The sequence below is a fragment of the Micropterus salmoides genome, unplaced genomic scaffold (genome assembly GCF_014851395.1).
Source record: "Micropterus salmoides isolate LMB-PRFRI ecotype aquatic unplaced genomic scaffold, ASM1485139v1 Ms_hic_scaffold_2, whole genome shotgun sequence".
In the NCBI taxonomy this organism is placed as follows: Eukaryota; Metazoa; Chordata; class Actinopteri; order Centrarchiformes; family Centrarchidae; genus Micropterus; species Micropterus salmoides.
Window position 1 is genome coordinate 48,567,144 of NW_024041150.1, and position 22,720 is coordinate 48,589,863.

A 22,720-nucleotide genomic window follows, 5' to 3' on the forward strand; every position below is an offset into this window, starting at 1 on the left:
ACTACTTCTATTTTTTAGCTGGTCAATTCTCAACTATTTCTCTTATTTTCTTACCTAGTGCACTCTATTATCATTAACTCAAACTATCAATCCTCAATATTCACATCCGGTGGATGACCACATTAAACAATACCTGTTTCAATACTGTCACTTCACAAGTTAAAAATCACTTTTCACTCTATGATCGCCAAAATCACAATAACCAGGACATCATAATACATCATATAAACCGTGAGAATACTCACTTCTGCAGAAACCAGGGATGCGTTTCCAAACAGGAGGAGGAAGGTAATTGTCCAAGTGCAAAATAAAATAAAAAATAGAGTCCTAAGTGTGGGGTTGTGCAAGTGGTGCTGGAAGTTGAGTGTAAAAGTGGTGCTGGTTGTCCTACCGCTGTAGCAGGTGAGGGGTAAGATCAGTAGTCCTTGGCTCAGAGTTTCTCACTTCAGGGGTCTTCAACCCAGGGATCTTCTGGTCTCATCTGGGTTGGCTCGCCATCAATTTTAACTAAGGTAAAAAAACCTGGCCTGCAGTCAGACACGGCCAGAATAGTTCATTAGTCAATAGCCTCTTCAAATGTGTTTCTGAAGTGTTCATTCCTTTAACTGTAACCAAAATATACACACATATTGCAAATGGAACAAACATTTCTTAAATGTACCTTTTACATCAAATTAATTACTGAGTAAAATAAAGTTTTTAGTTTAAAAAAAAAAAAGCAACAACGTTGCAGAAAATAAAACCACGCAGTGCAACTGCAACAAATTCACCATGAACAATGAAATACAATGTCTGACAAAACATAACTTAAGTTAACATTAGCCTCAAACACTGTGCAATTAACCTGTTGAAAACAGGCACCATTTTCCAGAAAAGACGCCTAAAATAACATACCCAAAATTAATCAGGAAATTAATCAACCATTTGGCCTAGAGCATAATTCTGGTCTCCTTTGTAAAGTCAGAAGCTAAGGAATATAAATCCATTGTATATTAATATATTTATTTTACAATGCAATAAAGAAAAAATCTGTTATTTTTATCTTCATCTCGTAAAAAAAACTAACTATATTTTAATACAATAAAGCATCAAAACCATCATGAGGAAGCTGTTAATGCAACTGAATATCATTTAATACACCTAGACTGCAATTGTAACTGTAAATCTGATGAAAATAAACTAAAATACAACAGTTTTCATACAACATTTTCAAATTGCCAGGCGAATGTCCATATTTTGGCAATATTTACTGTTAAAAAGTTGAAAACAGGAGTATTCATCAACATTCCTGTCACCAAAAGCACTCCCATGCTTTACAGTGATGGGGCTTGAGCAGACCTTTAATTTGATACCCTACATGTCTACATATCTCCAACGGATCGGCCACAAAAAGACGAAAAACACCGCGTGTTCTCAAGCGACATGTTTCCTCTCTGCAGAAAAAGACGACAGCGCAATAATCAAGATGGCGCCCGCTCAGACTCGGAGCAACAATATCGGCTGGTTTCGGAGTTAAAACGGCGAAATAAAATAATAATAAATTTCCATCAATAATTTCGCCCAGAGCACCACTGCCCCCCGGTACCGGGAGCGTCTGTCTCCGACATGTTTATACTCTCTCCGTTGAGTTGTCAAACAGATTAACTTTAGTTGAGGTCTACAACAGAACCTGCTAGCTTAGCACTAGCTTAGCGCTAGCTTAGCACTAGCTTAGCATCTCATGACGCAACATTCAATTATTTTGTTTCACCGCGACTCACCGATTCGGGGATTTCTCTCTGTCATCCGGCAGGTTTCCGTGAACAGGACCTCACACACCTGCAGTCTTAAAACAAGTCACTAAAGTTATTTCACTGTTGAATCTGAGCTACGTCGTTCAGAAGCAGCTCCTCTCCCCACAGTGTCACCCAGCGTCTGACCGGCGCGCTCTGATTGGCTGAGGCACGTCCGTGTTGTTAACCCTTTGTGACCTTTCTGAAAGAAGAGCTGCAGACCCGCGGGAGGAGCTAGAGGCCGGCCAGCTGTCCGCGCGCGGAGCCCTCTGCTCTCAGTCACACAGACCGCTGCAGCAACAATGGCAGAGAAAACACAGCTGGAAGATAGTTAAAATGTTCGTACTGCTGTTATTCTGTCATCACATTTGGGCAGTTTAAATTAAATTAAGAGATGATAACAACATTATGGTTGTTATTTTGGAGCTCTGCAGGCGGCCTCTGTGCTTGGGGAATTGCGCAATCTTGCTATAGTCATTTCCGGTTAGTGCACAACAGTAGGGGCGAGTTGAATATCAAAACGTTTTGCAACATTTTTGTATTGAACGACATGTTTCCTTGCAGTGTTGAGCAACTTTGTGTAACGGGCTTCAAGGTATGTTGGCTCCCGTTTGGTGGGTCTCAGGGTGTTACCCAATCCAAAACGTTTTGAGATTCAACTCGCCCCCAGGATCTGCCCCAAGCACAGTCAGTCGGTCAGACAATGATGAATGTGGAACTTTCAAAGGCACCCCGAAGACTGTGCAAAACGAACTTTCGGACTGTGTGTTGTCCATTCTTACAGATTACATTCTGGAGGAAGTAAAAAAATGCAGAATATCCTGTGATTCAGGCAGATGAGACATCTTGATATGTTCATCCATTGTCAGTCGGTGCTTGTGCTTGTGTGTGGTACATCGATAAGAAGTACAACAGAGGTAAGATGAATCAGAATCAGCCTTATTGTCAGGTATGTGTACACATACGAGGAATTTGACTCTGAACAATGCTCACGATGTGCTTATTTATGCAATAAGACAATAATAACACAGGCTGGAGTATAGAAAACACAAATATATATATATACACACACACACACACACTATGAACAAAAACAAACAGATTGAGACAATAGTGCAGGAGTGCAATGAGCAGAGTGAAAAGGATGCAGGGGGAAAATTATTATTGTTATTATTATGTACATTTCGGCGGTGGTTGTGATACAGATGCACATACACATACATGTATGTATAGTTTATGGGCAGCTCTGAAATGTTAAGATGCGGTTATTTCCAGTGGTGGACAGTAACTTAAGTAGGCCTACTGTACTGAAGTACAAATTAGACGTAGCCTATTTGTACTTTACTTGAGTGTTTTCTTTTCATGCCACTTTCTCTGTTTATGTTCACTGTTTATGTTTTTGTATATTAATATAATATTGGCATTAAATAATTTCTGACTATTTCACAGTACTGGTATCCTGCTGTTTGTGTTAAATTGTATTGGGACTGACACTAACTGGATATGGCACAATCCCACCTAAAATATTTTTCAACAGCCGCCACTGATTGGAGGGTTTAACGACCCACACTCCGCCCTAATTGGTTTCGGATGGCATAAATACCAAGGGCTGAAAGAGGAGCTAGAAAAAATGTGGAAAGTAAGAGCAACAGTGGTGCCAGTGGTGATCGGAGCACTGGGGGCTGTGACCCCCAAACTGGGAGAGTGGCTCCAGCAGATTCCAGGTAAAACATCAGAGTCTCTGTCCAGAAGAGTGCAGTCCTAAGAACAGCTAAGATACTGCGCAGAACCCTCAAACTCCCGGGGACCCGAGCTTGAGGATGACACATACCAGCCCGCAAGGGGTGAGAGGGGGATTTTCTATTTTCTATTTATATAAAGACACACATTATAGCAGTGTTCATGTTATTGTGTCCACCTTCTGTGGCCCTCTCTCAATAAACAAATGTCTGACTCAACATGACATTCCACTGGTGAGAGATTACCACTGTTAATTATCATATGGGCAGTCTGTTGTGAACAAAACCTAAAGAGCAGGAAGAAGAACTCAGTTTGGTTTCAGTTTAACCAGCTGCTGCACCTCAGTCTGTCACGGCTGCTTTAACATCAGCTCCACTTGTGGTTTTGTTCGCATGTTCATGGATCTTTGTTCTGTGTCAAGGTAAGAGTGTGTGTGTGTGTTGTTATGCTTTACACTACTTTTGTTTTTCTGCTGCTGAAATGTTTGTCTGTGTTAGTGAATTATAAAGAAAACTAAACACCACTTAATTGCAGGTTAAAATGTGTTGTAACAAGCGTTACTGAGAGTGTAACGGGTATAATACTACAGATTTTCTTTTAGTAATGTGTTACATTACTGCGTTACTGCAAAAATCAATACATTACTAAAATCTCCAGTTTTAAAACCTGGATATCAGAAGATTATTGCAGACAGGACAGAGTTACGAGTGAAGGCAGCACAGACAGAAAGCAGTCTGGAGCCTAAAGCACTGAAAACTGGAAACTGCTGAGTTTTAACTTTCAACTGTGACTTTATGCCAGTGAAAATAATATATTACTACATGTTAAAATTTGTACAATTACAATCAATACAATTACTTAATTTTGAGTACAACATTGTGATAGATAGCAGATTTGATGCACTCACTGACAGCAGTACATATACAAAAGTAATGTGACTGTTTGGTGCTTGAGTTCACCACCTAAAGACAGACTGAAAACCTACTTCAGTTGTTTTGACAGAAGATTTTGTGAGTAGTGCAATTGCCCAGACCACAGACATTTTGATCTTTGCTCTCTAACTTTTAACTTATCAACCACCAACACTTGAAATTCTAGCAATTTTTCATTTGACCACGCTATTAATTTATGTGCTCACTTGTTTTCATTTTTTGTATGTATTTTAGTAGTCTCACAATTTACTAATTATTAATTTAATTCTACGTTGAATTCAGAGACAGCATGAGAAAATACTCCGTACTTGTATAGCGCCTTTCTAGTCTTTTCAACCACTCAAAGCCACTACATCAATGGTGCATTCACTTCAGTATCTTCCCCAAGGACACTTCGACATGCAGCCTGAAGGAGCCAGGGATTGAACCGCCAACCTTCCCTCCTGAGCCACAGTTGCTCCGAAAATAGCATTAAACCTTTTTCCCTGAGAAGTGTAAGTCAAAGTTGGTGTGCTGTGAAAGCACAAGTAAAGTAACATGATATAATTCAAGTATCTTCACATAGAGATGTGGAGACACGAAGTTGATCTCAAAAAAACTAGTCATAGGCAATGCTTCAGCTTTAATATGACAAACTGATCTACTGTGGCCATAAATACAAACATGTATGGTGTAATTGTGGATTCATATAACCTGATGCAAAGGGGGAACTCACATATTTGTCGACACAGAACCACAGAGACGTAGCCGTCAGGAAACTTTTAAGTTAGAGTAAAATGTTAATGATGCTAATCCCCGACATTGTGAGTAGAAAGCCATCATAGACTAACACATAATATTAAGTACCATCAGTCATTTATATAATTTCAATTAAAATTAGCAAACATTTTACTGACGAGTTTTGTGTCGGCTACAACAAAATGGGGAACCATCCTTAGTCAAAATATCATACACACTATATTTCTACACATAAAGAAGGTAGACATCTTGAAGAATTCAGAAATGTATCATATGTTGGGTTACTTTAAAAGTTTATTACAAAAACGAGATCACAATAAATTCCAAAAACTGTCCCAATATAACTGAATCCACTCTGCGTACATATCTCAACAACAATTTCCCACTATTTATTATTTTAAACAAAACCTTGGACCCATGCTCCCTCCAGCCTCCCAAGGGTCCACTTAATTTCTACATTGTCCTACATTTTTATATTGGACTTTCTTGTTTGGATAAAAAAGGTCACAATCCCTGAGCTACCCCCTCCAATACCATGAATAAACTAACAGATATCAGAAATAAAAACAGACGTGACAATGGACCTCATAATTGTTGACGATTTGTAGCACTGAAGTTTTTTAAAGAAAAGGTGAGAAGTTGATCAACAGGTAGATGATTGAAATATTACCTTTGATTATGTTAATAAAATTTATCAAAAGATGTTTGAACAACAGGAAACATTACAAGTCCTGACTGGAGGCTTTTCTCTTTCTGTTCAGAGCCACAGGAGCTGAAGGTGAAGCCTGGAGAGGACGCCACTCTTCCCTGTCGGGGTCACAGAGGTGCTACCATCACAGTGATAAAGTGGAACAGACCTGACCTGAAGTCAGATATTTATGTCTTCTACTACCAAAAACTACCAGCATGAATCTTATCGTGGTCGAGTGGAGCTGAGAAATCCAGAGATGAAGGACGGAGACGCTTCTGTTATTCTGAAGAACGTCAACATCAACGACGCTGGAACATATGAGTGTCGGGTTAAAGAGGGAAACAAGACAGGGAAAGCTGAACTCATCAGCAACATCAGTCTGACAGTGACAGAGCCAGGTGAGTGTGTAGAGCTCAGAGTGTCTCTTTGTCTCTCAGGTGAGCGTGTAGAGCTCAGAGTGTCTCTTTGTCTCTCAGGTGAGTGTGTAGAGCTCAGAGTGTCTCTTTGTCTCTCAGGTGAGTGTGTAGAGCTCAGAGTGTCTCTTTGTCTCTCAGGTGAGCGTGTAGAGCTCAGAGTGTCTCTTTGTCTCTCAGGTGAGCGTATAGAGCTCAGAGTGTCTCTTTGTCTCTCAGGTGAGCGTGTAGAGCTCAGAGTGTCTCTTTGTCTCTCAGGTGAGTGTGTAGAGCTGAGAGTGTCTCTTTGTCTCTCAGGTCAGCGTGTAGAGCTCAGAGTGTCTCTCAGGTGAGCATGTAGAGCTCAAAGTGTCTCTTTGTCTCTCAGGTGAGCGTGTAGAGCTCAGAGTGTCTCTTTGTCTCTCAGGTGAGTGTGTAGAGCTCAGAGTGTCTCTTTGTCTCTAAGGTGAGCGTGTAGAGCTCAGAGTGTCTCTTTGTCTCTCAGGTGAGCGTGTAGAGCTCAGAGTGTCTCTTTGTCTCTCAGGTCAGCGTGTAGAACTCAGAGTGTCTCTTTGTCTCTCAGGTGAGCGTGTCGAGCTCAGAGTGTCTCTTTGTCTCTCAGGTGAGGGTGTAGAGCTCAGAGTGTCTCTTTGTCTCTCAGGTGAGCGTGTAGAGCTCAGAGTGTCTCTTTGTCTCTCAGGTCAGCGTGTAGAGCTCAGAGTGTCTCTTTGTCTCTCAGGTGAGCATGTAGAGCTCAGAGTGTCTCTTTGTCTCTCAGGTGAGCGTGTAGAGCTCAAAGTGTCTCTTTGTCTCTCAGGTGAGTGTGTAGAGCTCAGAGTGTCTCTTTGTCTCTCAGGTCAGCGTGTAGAGCTCAGAGTGTCTCTCAGGTGAGCGTGTAGAGCTCAAAGTGTCTCTTTGTCTCTCAGGTGAGCGTGTAGAGCTCAGAGTGTCTCTTTGTCTCTCAGGTGAGTGTGTAGAGCTCAGAGTGTCTCTTTGTCTCTAAGGTGAGCGTGTAGAGCTCAGAGTGTCTCTTTGTCTCTCAGGGAAACGTGTAGAGCTCAGAATGTCTCTTTGTCTCTCAGGGAAACGTGTAGAGCTCAGAGTGTCTCTTTGTCTCTCAGGTGAGCGTGTAGAGCTCAGAGTGTCTCTTTGTCTCTCAGGTGAGCGTGTAGAGCTCAGAGTGTCTCTTTGTCTCTCAGGTGAGCGTGTAGAGCTCAGAGTGTCTCTTTGTCTCTCAGGTGAGTGTGTAGAGCTCAGAGTGTCTCTTTGTCTCTCAGGGAAACCTGTAGAGCTCAGAGTGTCTCTTTGTCTCTCAGGTGAGCGTGTAGAGCTCAGAGTGTCTCTTTGTCTCTCAGGTGAGCGTGTAGAGCTCAGAGTGTCTCTTTGTCTCTCAGGTGAGCGTGTAGAGCTCAGAGTGTCTCTTTGTCTCTCAGGTCAGCGTGTAGAGCTCAGAGTGTCTCTTTGTCTCTCAGGTCAGCGTGTTGAGCTCAGAGTGTCTCTTTGTCTCTCAGGTGAAGCTGCTTCCTGGTAGTTGAGCTGAGAAACATCACAGATCAGATGTTTGTGTTTTAGAAAGATGTTGCTGATGAGACTTTAGAGGAAACAGCTGCTACGAGTCATGTGATCAAAGTACAGTAGATAATGTCTGACATTCTGTTCACCTGCTGACAGCTGATACCTCACACCTGTTTCTGCTCTGCAGGTCACACAGCTGGACACAAGGAGGGAGGAGACAAGGAGGGAGGAGACAAGGAGGGAGGAAACAAGGAGGAAGGAGACGAGGAGGGAAATGTTGGACTGAAAGTCGGTCTGCCAGTTGGTGTGATTCTTCTTTTTCTTGGTGTTGGTGGTTTAGTGATCTTTAAAAAATATGGAGGACAGAATGAACAAACTCCTGCAAATGAAGTTGAAATGCAGTCACTGCACAGCGAACAACACAAAGACAATAAGTCAGACCAACCTGCTGCTCCTGAAAATTAGCCAATTCAGGGAACAGATGGGAATTAGTGAGTAAATGTGCCTCATGTGTCTCCCATGAAATAAATCCAGAAGTATCTAAAAGCTGGAGGTAGATGTGACTGACTGTAGCTGGATCATCAGCTGTGACTCTTTTCCAGCTGCAGTCAGATCATCAACATGTTTTTAAATGATTTCAAGTCTTTTTATGAAGGCTGTTGTAGAGACGTGTGATGAAGAGAGGATCCAGACTGAAGTCACTCTGGTTACTGTGGGGAGCAGTGATTGGTCGTTACTCTCTGGCTGCTGATTGGTGGACTGAACGTGCTGCTGGACAGAAGAAACACATTCCTCCTGTAAAATAAACCTGAGCTGTTGACACACGTCTGATTTCACCTGGAGGCAGGTTAATGCCAGATGGGCTGACTGACCAGCAGCTCTGTGGGACAAACAATATGACCTGATGCTGGAACAGCCAGCTGATTGTTAATTACAGGAAGTGGTACAGACCGTCGGCACCTCCCCTCACCCCTTCAAGTGGATCCATCCATCCATGTAAATACAATTAAATGGGTAAAGAACTAAAAAACGCAAAAAACAGAGTGAAAAATGAAAATACATTTTTGATCAACAGTTACTGATGTCAGTGCTGCTCAACATCCTGCTAGCTGCAGTTATAACACTAACAGTCTGTTCTGGATGACGGAGCTGGACTTTGTTCCCAGTCCGACCCTGAAGAGCTCAGTCCCTGTTGTTCACTCACCGACCTGCATCAGAGGGGAAAAGATCCTGTTTGGATTCACTGCAGCTCTGTTTTCCTGCATGAGGACATTTTTCATCGTCTTCTCTGAGAGCTGCTCAGGAACCCTGACTGTGAAATGTTCTTAGACAACGATACAGATAATCTGGACTGAAATGTCAGAGCTTGTAGAGCTTTAAAAACTCCCATTAAAAATCACTGAAGTGCAAGTTACCATTTGACAAACCTATTACAGTAAAAGGATTAAAGTACTCATTAAAGGAGACAAAGTTAAAGCTACTTTATGTTTTAACCACTGTACAACGCAGTTATTTGTAGTAACCATGACAACGGCTTTTGTGCGCTACAAAGCTTTAGCCTATTTAACTTAAATTAAAATTATAGGCTACATAACTTTACCTGATAGGCCTTCATCTAGTTTTGCGGGGATGCTCTGCCGTGTGAATTCCCTCCTGTTGATATCCTGAGGCCGTATTACAGAAAGTTCCTGTCTTAAGTTCAGACAGGAAGAGTCTAAGATTTTTCTCAATTTGGTATTACAGAAGCAAATCCTAACTAACTTTAGGAATCCTATCTCATCTTACTTCTTCCGATCTTATAAATTCTAGATACTCAATCCAACATCGGTTATCAACTTTTGTGTCTGTTACCTAGCAACAGATGACGCTTTTCTCATCTCGCAGAGCTAAACTGCTTTTAATCGCTGTTTTTGGTAGTTATTTTTAATGAAACATACCCTGAAAATGGAGCAGAAACAACAACTATCATTGAACTTCAAGTCAAAAGACTAAGAGGTGGTGGTAACCTCCGTCGAGAAATCCAAATGGTACCTGGTGGAAAAGTAAAAGTTATGACAGTTTAACAGTTCTCCTAAAGTCAGGAGAGTTTATTTAAGATTTTACAAAGTTAGGATGCTTCTGTAAAACACTTTTCCTATCTAAAGTTAGGAAAGGAACATTAACTTAGGAACTGTTAATCTATAATGGCCTTTTTCCTAAATCACTTCCTAACCCTTATTACCATGGTTACCAAGCAGTTAGGAAAGGATCTGCTGGTTAGAAAGTTTCTGTAATACGACCCCTGAAACTCACAAACAGCGAGGATCAGTCTGTCTTCCATGTGCTGCGTGATGCATACAAAGTTCAAGACAATTCAACTTCAGCAGCAGGTGTGTGCATGAGGCAGCACTTCACCTCACTCTAACAGGGACATTTGCTACTGAACACAGACTGTTTCTGCTAAATTTTATTCTGCTGGTACCTGCTCAGAAAAAAGTTTTAACGCCCTGACAGTGTTGAATAACTTTGGTTTTATATTTGATCACATTAATGTATAAGTTGAGATGTACAAGAAATATTTTATTGCTACTGTGTAACGGGAATACTGCTGGTAAAAAGAACCTTATTTGTTTAAAGTGTTTGCAAACCACGTTATTGCACTTTTGTGTACATGGCAGTACATTTAAATCAAAAGTGCAGTATACACTACTTTAGAATTCATTATTCAATTTTGCACATTAATTATTTATTAATGGTATTAATCAGGATTCAAATTTTTAATCATTAACCCCTCTGCTCTCTGCTTCTTGTGAATCTTTAGACTGCTGCTGCCAAATGTGCCAAAATAACTACTGAGGGCAGCAGTGGTTTTAACATCAGCTGCAGTACATTGTGCAGCACTTGAAGGAGTAAAGAAAAGCTGCGGCCACGGCCAGGCAGAGGAGGAGACGTGAGAGAAGCAGAGAGCAAGAGGAGAGAGGAGGTGAAGCGGTAAGCATGGACTAGCTCAACCTGTAGAGAGAGAGGGTCATTTACACTGGGGACACTGGTGACATGTAGCCACAAAGAAATTAATGCTATAAGAAGGTTTATTTGCACAATAAGAAAAGTAAAGAAACATCTGTGTTGTCCAAAAAAAGTAACTTAGGCCACAAAAACAAGCTGCTGATTACTTTGCATTATCTTCTATGATATTTTTATATTCTGATTTGTCATCGGCCGCCTGAATTTTGTGTCCCTTCATATAAATAAATAGACATTTCCACTGTAAATTGGTGTTGAAAATGTCTCCAGAATGCAGGAAATTAAATGTTTAATGCTCAATATCTTCTGATGGAGGACCCCCAGACTCCCCAGTCGTATATTTCATAAATGATTTCTCTTCTAAAAACTATAAGTGTCCTCTTGTCTTCTTCTTGTGAGCCCTATCTCGTGCAACTGTCAAACAGCGCAGCAGAAGCTGACTGACATTGTTTATGTAGCACAGTTCCTTAATGCAGTCTCAACTTCGGCAAACTGCCCTCATGGCTGACATTATTATTAGCATCATGTTGGGTAACTGCTTATACTTGAGTATAAGCTGTGTACTCCATGCCACCTCTGATCACCAAGGACACTGATCCTCATACACATACTACTCAGCTTTATACTAGTGTAGTATATACTACACTAGTATATTTAAGAGGACTGCAATGATGGTGTATTGTTGAGGAGAGTCCGACTGATTTTTTGTCCCAGTCCAGCCCTGCCGCCAGACATCACTGTGAAACAAATAGCAACCAAGCGAGTTCGAGAAAGTACACTGCTCAAAAAAATAAAGGCAACACTTTAACAACACAATGTAACTCCAAGTCTGTCACACTCCTGTGAAATCAAACTGTCCACTTAGGAAGCAACACTGATTGACAATCAATTTCACATGCTGTTGTGCATTATATATTATATTATATATCTTATAGGCAATTAGCAAGACACCCCCGATAAAGGAGTGGTTCTTGACCACAGACCACTTCTCAGTTCTTATGCTTCCTGGCTGGTGTTTTGGTCACTTGCTGGCGGTGCTTTCACTCTAGTGGTAGCATGAGACGGAGTCTACAACCCACACAAGTGGCTCAGGTAGTGCTGCTCATCCAGGATGGCACATCAATGCGAGCTGTGGCAAGAAGGTTTGCTGGCTCTGTCAGCGTAGTGTCCAGAGCACGGAGGCGCTACCAGGAGACAGGCCAGTACATCAGGAGACGTGGAGGAGGCCGTAGGAGGGCAACAACCCAGCAGCAGGACCGCTACCTCCGCCTTTGTGCAAGGAGGAGCAGGAGCAGCACTGCCAGCCCTGGGTTCCTCCTAATGCAAGACAATGCTGGACCTCATGTGGCTGGAGTGTGTCAGCAGTTCCTGCAAGAGGAAGGCATTGATGCTATGGACCGGCCCGCCTGTTCCCCAGACCTGAATCCAACTGATCACATCTGGGACATCATGTCTCGCTCCATCCACCAACGCCACGTTGCACCACAGACTGTCCAGGAGTTGGCGGATGCTTTAGTCCAGGTCTGGGAGGAGATCCCTCAGGAGACCATCTGCCACTTCATCAGGAGCCCAGGTGTTGTAGGGAGGTCATACAGGCACGTGGAGGCCACACACACTACTGAGCTTCATTTTGACTTGTTTTAAGGACATTACATCAAGTTGGATCGGCCTGTAATGTGGTTTTCCACTTTGATTTTGAGTGTGACTCCAAATCCAGACCTCCATGGGTTGATAAATTTGATTTCCATTGATAATTTTGTGTGATTTTGTAGTCAGCACATTCAGCTATGTAAAGAAAGGAGTATTTAATGAGATTATTTCATTCATTCAGATCTAGGATGTGTTTTTTTAGTGTTCCCTTTATTATTTTTGAGCAGTGTAAATAATTTTTATCAAAAGAAAGCCAGACTCTGTGTTGCATTGAACATGTCACCATTTCAGTCATGGCAACAATCGCCCCCAGTGTGCGCAGCTTCTCTCTGGGTAGATGTTGTAGTGGGATCGATTTCCAAGGTGTCAATTTCTCTTTAGTGAGTCTTCTGAAATAATGAATTCAGTCCAGACGTCTTTAAGGGTTTTATTCTTTGTCAGACAGACATTCAGAGTGCAACCAGTGTGCAGAGATTGAGACAAAGAGACAGTGATGAAACAGGTGACTTTATACTCTGATGTTATCCTGCAGCTGTCTCAGGGAGGGAGGGAGTAGAAACCAACTGTGATGAAGGTCTACCAAACAGATAAGAAACCCTCTAATGAGCTGCTTTCCTATGTGAACTGTGAAACCTAACTACAACATAATAAAGCATTAAGCACCACACAGTGAAACACAGGCCTGTAATAGTACAGCATATAAAGGTAAAACAGTAAAACTCACAGGGGTCACAGGCAGGAGGACGGAGGATCCAGGAGGCACAAAACAGTGAAAGGCCTTTGATGATTACTGGATTACAAGAATGGGGACTCGAGACGAGTCACTCTGTCATCCTGTTTTAACTCTGCCGCCATCTGCTGGTTTAAAACAAACATTCAGAGAATCACAGGTTCTGTTTACTGCCAGCAGTGCTCAGATATATTTGATCAGGGAAACATGCCACTTAGATTTAAAAGTAAAATAACTTTCAGAACCACACAGTTATATGTAACAATGAACCTATATTGATCATGTGGCAATAAACAAAGGAGAACTGAAAATAAAGACTTTTGGTTTATTAAGCTAAGAGTCAAACCTGCATGCCAAGACAAGTTTGTTAGCAACAGTAGCCAAGTTGATTACATGTAGTGTAACATTGAGAGTAACATTTTACATTAATGAAAATTACATTACAGTTCATAATATACACTCACCTAAAGGATTATTAGGAACACCTGTTCAGTTTCTCATTAATGCAATTATCTAATCAACTAATCACATGGCAGTTCCTTCAATGCATTTAGGGGTGTGGTCCTGGTCAAGACAATCTCCTGAACTCCAAACTGAATGTCAGAATGGGAAAGAAAGGTGATTTAAGCAATTTTGAGCGCGGCATGGTTGTTGGTGCCAGACGGGCCGGTCTGAGTATTTCACAATCTGCTCAGTTACTGGGATTTTCACGCACAACCATTTCTAGGGTTTACAAAGAATGGTGTGAAAAGGGAAAAACCTCCAGTATGCGGCAGTCCTGTGGGCAAAAATGCCTTGTTGATGCTAGAGGTCAGAGGAGAATGGGCCGACTGATTCAAGCTGATAGAAGAGCAACTTTGACTGAAATAACCACTCGTTACAACCGAGGTATGCAGCAAAGCATTTGTGAAGCCACAACACGCACAACCTTGAGGCGGATGGGCTACAACAGCAGAAGACCCCACCGGGTACCACTCATCTCCACTACAAATAGGAAAAAGAGGCTACAATTTGCAAGAGCTCACCAAAATTGGACAGTTGAAGGCTGGAAAAATGTTGCCTGGTCTGATGAGTCTCGATTTCTGTTGAGACATTCAGATGGTAGAGTCAGAATTTGGCATAAACAGAATGAGAACATGGATCCATCATGCCTTGTTACCACTGTGCAGGCTGGTGGTGGTGGTGTAATGGTGTGGGGGATGTTTTCTTGGCACACTTTAGGCCCCTTAGTGCCAATTGGGCATGGTTTAAATGCCACGGCCTACCTGAGCATTGTTTCTGACCATGTCCATCCCTTTATGGCCACCATGTACCCATCCTCTGATGGCTACTTCCAGCAGGATAATGCACCATGTCACAAAGCTCCAATCATTTCAAATTGGTTTCTTGAACATGACAATGAGTTCACTGTACTAAAATGGCCCCCACAGTCACCAGATCTCAACCCAATAGAGCATCTTTGGGATGTGGTGGAACGGGAGCTTCGTGCCCTGGATGTGCATCCCACAAATCTCCATCAACTGCAAGATGCTATCCATCAATATGGGCCAACATTTCTAAAGAATGCTTTCAGCACCTTGTTGAATCAATGCCATGTGGAATTAAGGCAGTTCTGAAGGCGAAAGGGGGTCAAACACCATATTAGTATGGTGTTCCTAATAATCCTTTAGGTGAGTGTAGTTTAACCTCAGTCATTATTGTGTGTGCAGTGTTGTTATTAAATAAACCTGCCCTGTAGCACCGTGCTGTATACTGTGTGGACACCTGAGCTGACTGACAGCAGTTAGTCTGATGCTCAATGCTTTTAGGGACATGTGAATAAATGAACAAATAAAGAATTGACAACAAACAGTTGTCTTTGTGATATTTATTAAAGTAAGAAAAACACAGTAAACACTCCAACTGGGGCAGAGACTTCAGACACCCAACAGGATTAGAGAGTCCAGCCAAGAGAAAAGACAAATTAAAAATTTAACAGAGAAAGATTTTGTGGAGTCAATGAGAAAAGCCTTGATTCCTGGGAGAAGAGACCACATAGGACAAACCAGTCTCAGAGGTGTTCATTAAATTAAAACACTGGTACAATTAGAGTCTTTCTAATTAGGAGCAAAGCACAAACACAATGACACATACAGGAGTATTAAAGTAAATATAGGTCAAATCTTTTTTTCATTACAGGACACAGTTAGACGTTCAGTTCAATTCAATTTTATGTATATAGCGCCAAATTACAACAACAGTTATCACACAGCACTTTTCATAAAAGAGAAGGTGTAGACCGTACTCTGTGATGTTATTTACAGAACATGGCTCAGGGTGAGAACATTAAAGAAGCTCATGAAGTCGTAACTACTGAGAGCTTTGGGAATACTTGGCTCAATAGAGCTGTGACTCTGTCAGCCTGGCTACAGTGCTGAAAAGAAACTTTGGGTTGTTCCTATTTTCCTCTATTAATGACGAGTAGTACGCTGCTCTGGCATTACGGAGGGCCTTCCTATAAGTTTTAAGACTATCTTGCCAGATTAAACGAGAATTTTCCAGGTTGGTGGAACGCCAATTCCTCTCAAGTTTCTGCAATATTTTCTTTAATTTGTGAGTTTCAGTATTATACCATGGAGCTAACCGTCTTTGTTTCATTATTTTCTTTTTTAGAGGGGCTACAGAGTCGAGTGTCATTCGCAGCGAGCCTGCAGAAATATCAACAAGATGATCGATGTGGGAGGGACTGAAATTAGCATAGGAGTCCTCCGTTACTTTGTGACTTGATAATGAATTTAGAGCTGATGGAATCGCATCCTTAAATTTAGCTACAACACTATCAGACAGACATCTTGTATAAAAAATTTTGCCCAATGGCGTGTAGTTCAGCAATACAAACTCAAAAGTTATCAAACAGTGGTAGAATAATGAGGGATTCTTTCACTATTAAATGTTCAATTTCAATACCATACACCAAAACAAGGTCGAGGGTGTGGTTAAAACAGTGAGTCGGTTCATGAACACTCTGAGAGAAGCCAATGGAATCTAAGAGAGAGATAAACGCAGTACTAAAGCTGTCATTCTCAACGTCCACATGAATATTAAAATCTCCTACAATAATAACTTTGTCCGTTTTAAGGACTAAAGTTGACAAAAAACTCTTTTCAGACTCTTTTCAAATTCAGATAAAAATTCAGTATGGACCAGGTGCTCGGTACACTATAACAAATAGAATTGGTTGCAGTGATTTCCAACTTGGGTGTGAAAGACTAAGAACAAAGGCTTTTAAATGAGTTATAATTTAGTTTAGGTTTAGAGCTGATTAGTAGGCTAGAGTCGAAGTGTAATGGGAATTCCAAACATGTTGCATGTAAGGGAGACTCATCTGTGATGTAGCACTGAATCTGTGTAAACATAACAGTCAAAATATCTCTGTTCTCTGTGTTATCCAGATGTGTTATCCTAAAGCTGGATAAATAACAGGCTCACTAAGCTCTCCTCACTCATTCGAGCATACATGTACACGGCGTATGTGTGTTACTATGAGTCCTTCTGCAGAAGACTTGAATAAAACTCACAGAAAGACAAGTGTTTGCCTGAGCTGTTTATTTGAAAACTTGAATTGCCATCACAATTTGGCGTTGTCGGCTCATCACACGCGTGAGAGGACTCTCGGAGCTGAAGGTAAAACCGTGCACGGCTGGAGACTGCGACTTCAAACCTCCCCTCCAAACTATGGGTGAGACAAACCTGATGGCTGGCAACACTCTCTTTTTGGTGAGTAGACTATTCAAGTGGAACGATTCTTGCTTCCTCCCAGGGTGAAGCGTGACAGACGTGTCAGCTGGTCAGGCCTGGGGCCGCTGTGTGAATCGGCAAAGCTTTGTGGTAAAAGTACTATAGTCAAGAAATCACTGTGGGACGGTGGATTTCTTAAAAAGGCCTGGGACCTACTGTAAAGTAGGGATGTGTGAGTCAGAGGACTCGCAATAAAATTGAAGAAAAAAAATTATTATTTTACTTAGGGTTGCTACTCTAGGTGATTATCAAGTAATTATACGTCGGAGAAGTCGCAGGTGGCACACCGCCGGTCACGTCCTTCATACCACACAGTAAAACACACCGTAAACCACACAGTAAGTCGCACAGTACGTCACCCACTAATGTGAATAACCACCGATAGATGAGGGATTGGATGAGCCGATGACGAGCGAGGCGACCACCACCCGGCGAGCACTCCACTGGCTCGGCTTACATAGCTTACTAATTGGCCTTGATCGGCCCCAGCTGTGAGCTCCACCCAGCGTCACTCAGCAGGCGCGCGTACACACCTGCGGGGGAGAGACAGACACACCCACAGCAACAACACCTAGAGCACCCAGACCTCACGGGTCGTAACATCGGTGAACAATCTTTTCCCAGGCACCCGGCTTCAAGGTAAGGTCTTCATAACACAGGACTTAAACAAGCCTCCCAAATTTAAAACAAGAGGCACCTAATTCTAAATTTTAAAGACAAAATAAAAGGTCAGTTCTTTATTACATTCTGTGAATTTAGGGTTACTTAAACAACCTAAGGAAAATGGGTTCAAATAACAGTAAGAAGGAACAAGACCCTTCATTAATGAATGCTCCTAATATTAATTACATGATTGTTAATTATGGTTTGGGAAGTATTGACCAGCTGGACATGTGGGTTAAGCAGTGTGGTTTCCCGGCAACAGGCAGCTTCAGCCTTAGACAGTTAGACACTCTGAGGGTACAATTAGAGAAAAAGGAGAGGGGAAAATCCTTTAAAGCAAACTGGGCTGCATATTCAGCATGGCTGAGAGAGGCGAGCCGCAGGGACAGAAAATTAAAGGCAGGGACCGACCCCTCTAACAATTCTGCATCTCAGTGTGTCAGACTAGATCCGGACCTGGACTCATTTCCCCCACAGCCACGTCGGCCAAACCCTGCTCTACCTACCGTCCATCCTGCAGCCCGAGCTAACAGCAGCAGCCACAACTGTGGGAGACAACCCCCCCACCATACGGGGAGCCATCTAGCCCGCACCGCACCAGATCCAACAAGATTTATTTACCAACTTCCAATCCACCTACAAACCTCCATATCACAGCCGCAGTGATGGAAGTGGTGTCCGGAGATGGAAGCACACAGCTGATCCACAGACCGTGGCTATTCAGCGAGATCAAGGAAGCATCACAGCAGCTTCCTCAAGTTCAGGACGGTGGGGTGAAATATGCTGAACATCTGCTGATCTTTTGCCAACAATTCAGACACACAACCGCTGAAACACAGGCTGCAAATGGCACAGCTGACACAAGATCATAGAAAAGGCAGAGGAGGAGACCTCTTGAGGCTCCACAACCTGATTCTGGAACACGTCTCAGATAACGGAGCAGAAAATCTACAAGCCCATCATGACAACGATGGTGGGAGCATCCGTTCATCGCACGACTTAATCTGGCAGACACCATAAGTTTGCACCGCCCAGGGAGCGACAACCCAGTTCTCCCAATCCCAATTCCTTCTTCTGATGGCTATGGAGCGCTGAGACAACACGTGTGGGTATGTGGGCAACGTGTATCAAATCCTGAGAGCTGGATGGTGTGGGACGTGTTATCTAGCCCATCTGATGACCTCTGTCACCATCCTGCCCACTCTGAGCTATTTCCACACTCACTACGCCCACTACTATGTGCCTCATAGAGCCAGACGCTCAAACACCAGAGTTCCGCTGGCGGAGAAAGGCATTGGGGGCTTCCTCCCCTGGTGGGGGACTGTGAACAATGCACATAAGATAGATAGACTGGCTATTGAACTGGAAAACCTGACAGCCCTTGTAGAAGTGTTTTTTCCCACCCTCACACTCACTGTGCAGGGCCTCAGAAATGTGGCGTTGCAAAACAGAATGGCACTGGACCTGATGCTGGCGACTCAAGGCGGAGTTTGCCACATAATTGGAACGGACTGTTGTACATACATCCCAGATGTCTCGGACAACATAACTCATGTTGTCTCCCACCCGAATGATCTACTGCACGAGGAGAAAAGTCAGGACTCACAGAACACTGGGGGATGGGACATGTGGTCGTGGCTGACAACAGGCTGATGGAAGAATGTGCTGTTAAAAATGTTGACCCCACTGTTCATCATTTTTGGTGTTTTCCTCCTTCTGACATGCTGTGTGATACCTTGTGCTAGATCTATGATTGCTATAGCAATCAAGTCATCAATGGGTCAGTACATGCAACTACCACCTGAACTAACTGATTCAATGGAGTGGATCCCACCTTTCAAAGGGATGAAAGTGAAGTTTAATCTGAATCATTTCTAAGTTTCTTAGTTATCTTCTGAATCATTAGTCTTTGCAAATGTAATGAAATTTCACATTTTGCATAATTACAATCTCACATTTTTATATTCCTTACATCATATTTTTATTCCTTATATTCTCATATTCTTATATTTTTACATAATCACCTTTTCTTCAAGTACTGCTGAAGTTACATGAAATGTTTATATTCTCATGATGTTGTGTTAGTATAATATGCTAAAAGGGAGTAATGTAATGGGAATTTCTTGAGAACCATCTTTAAAACACTGCACATTACTCCCTTACCGGTTACCCTATCTGCAAACACATCTACCTCACAACAGGGTTTGCTGTGATGCCGATGTGCTAGTAGATAGGATTAAACTGCTTTGTGTTGCATAGGTATATAGAGACTAAACAGCGTTAAAGCCACCTCATGATATCAGGTTGATTTGCCACATAAAAGCTATTTGATGGAAACTAACAGCAGACTGGCGTTCTTGTTTGTTGTGTGTCACACCTAAATTGGTTCCCGCTGTACTGCCCTACAAAGGCTAAGTGCTGTAACTACACAAAAACAGAAACATACAGAAAAATGCCTTTAAAGTTTTGAAACTAGCCAAACATGTTGTGGTTAGATCAGTGATAATGCATAATACCTTCTTAGGAAGAGATTTTTTATAGATAAAAACCAGGACCACTGATATTCCCTTTGACACATGACTCAAAAAGCAGATACTGCACTCTACGTTTGGATGTCCTTAACCAACTAGAAACGTATTGCTAAGGCAAAGTGCAGTATCTACAAACTAAATGTGTTCATTCAACTTTCTTGTTTTGTTTCTTACTACATGTTGATTGTTTTTAATAGCTGTAAAAGTTTTATTCATGTTTGCAAGTTTAATGTTGAAATGGGTTTCCTCAGGCAGGTGACTGGTGTCTCCCTTAGAGATAGGGTGCATAGGGATAGGGAAGCTCGGCCATCCGTGAGGAGCTCAGAGTAGAGCCACTGCTCCTTTGTGTTGAAAGGAGCCAGTTGAGGTGGTTTGGGCATCTGGTAAGGATGCCTCCTGGATTCCTCCCTAGGGAGGTGTTCCAGGCACGTCCAGCTGGAAGGAGGCCTTGGGGAAGACCCAGGACTAGGTGGAGTGATTATATATCCACATTGGCCTGGGAACGCCTCGGGATCCTCCAGTCAGAGCTGGTTAATGTAGTTCGGGAAAGAGAAGTTTGGGGTCCCCTGCTGGAGCTGCTGCCCCTGCGACCCGACCCCGGATAAGTGGATGAAGATGGATGGATGGATGGATGGATGTCCGAAACAAAAAACATCAACGCGATTATAAATCATATTATGATTGAGAGAGTCAGAGTAAAAGCCTTCAAGGCAGCAGGTAGGATAAAATGTTTGTCTGATTTGCAAGTGGCCAACTTGCCAACTTAGTTAGCTACTGTTAACTGATTATAAAGCTGTCATTTGCCTTGTTAATGTTAGATGTTTACATTTTGCTATCCTCCTTACTACCCTTTGGATATTTGTGTTTTAATGCAAGTTCAACAATAATTTTACTGCGGGATTGTGCTATGGTGTTTCTCTATGGTAAGCTTACATTAGCTGTTTGGCTTGTTGGTTGTGTGTGAGGGAGCGTTACGATCGATGCAAACAGTATTACAGTCGGGATTAGGCTGCCAAGGCAGACCGCCGTATCTGCGGTGTCAAAGCCGGGAAAACAAACAAAGCCAGTCTAAGCGCAGTAACATCACTTACTGCGGTTTGCCTTGGTATTAGCTTGGGTTTTGTAGTTACTGCAATTTTGACACTGTCTCTGAAACGGGGCAAAATTAAAGTAGGAGACAGAACAGATGTTTTGACATAGCGATCCATCTTTGTGGAACCAGCACTGTAGAAAAAGTGTTTCCGTTTCTGTTACTACCAACATACACGGCTCATGTCATCTACCGGTCCTCTTGGCAGGTGAGCCAAAACTTTAATTTCCACCCCTGGGTGTAAGGTAAGACAACCTGCATGTTTTTACAATTATTATTTGTTTAGATTGTATAGCCCATTTACTTTTCTGCACACCGTTGCGAGGAGCAGCAGCATGACTCGGGTGGTCAAAAATGCCTTTTTACTCTGATAGTTCCAATACTTATAGCTAACAATTTGTGATATGCTTCAAGTGTTTAATATCTATACATGTTTGTGTAGGCAAGTCAAGTGTTGATTTGAGAGGCTAAATTGATTGTCATCTCACTGTCGGCCAACTAGGCCGCCTGGTCGTCAATTTAAAAAACCAAAACATTCATTTTAAAAACAACAAAACAAACTCTGTTCACATATATGAAAGTATTTAATAAACCAGCTAAACACATGTCAGAGTAAATATCCTACATGCTAGATGTAACCATAGACTGCATAAAGGATGTAAGACAGCACTGGAGTAAAAGAATGGGGACATGATGAGTCACTCTGTCGACCTGTTGGCTGCAGAGTAACTCTGCTGACATCTGGTGCTTTAAACTAATTCACACATTCAGAGAATCAACCTAACTTCCTGGAAATAACACATGGTAACATTAAGTAACATGATTTAAAATTCTCTGATTTGTGTTATTTATTGTGTTTTCAGTTACAGGGTAGGATTTTCTGTTTTGTCCAAGCCTGTAAAGATACCGAGTAAATTACATATTCTTAATATCTGAACATGAGAAGCTTCACACATGTTCTTTTTACAAAAGCAGTGCTCAGATATATTTCATCAGGGAAACATGTCAGTAAGACTCAAATAAAAGTACTTATTGCCGTGAAAGGCTCTTTTAACATTTGATGTTAAGTTTGAAGGTGATGCCTGATGTGTTTTTCTTTATCTCATCATGAAAGTGAAATCTATAAATGTGGTGCAGTAAAGTAAGTCTATGAAGTCCTTCAAAATAATTTAATCTTCCCGAAGGGCTGTATCCTGTCTGCACTGTGAGAGAGTGGTGGGCCTACTCATTTATCACAACTACTAACAGTACAGTAACAAGTTAGGCAGGGGTGGAAGTAACAAGTTAAATTTACTGTTATCACTGTAACAAAGTCTGCATCATGTGAAGCTGCTTTTGAGTATATTTAAATATTAGTCATTTTACTTTTACTTAAAGGTCCAGTGTCCCTAATCAAACTATAACCACAGAGGTTTGACATCAGAAAACGTTTTTATTTGTGAAACAGTTGTTGAATTGTTGAATCTTAACCAATAAACTAAATACTCTAAATGACC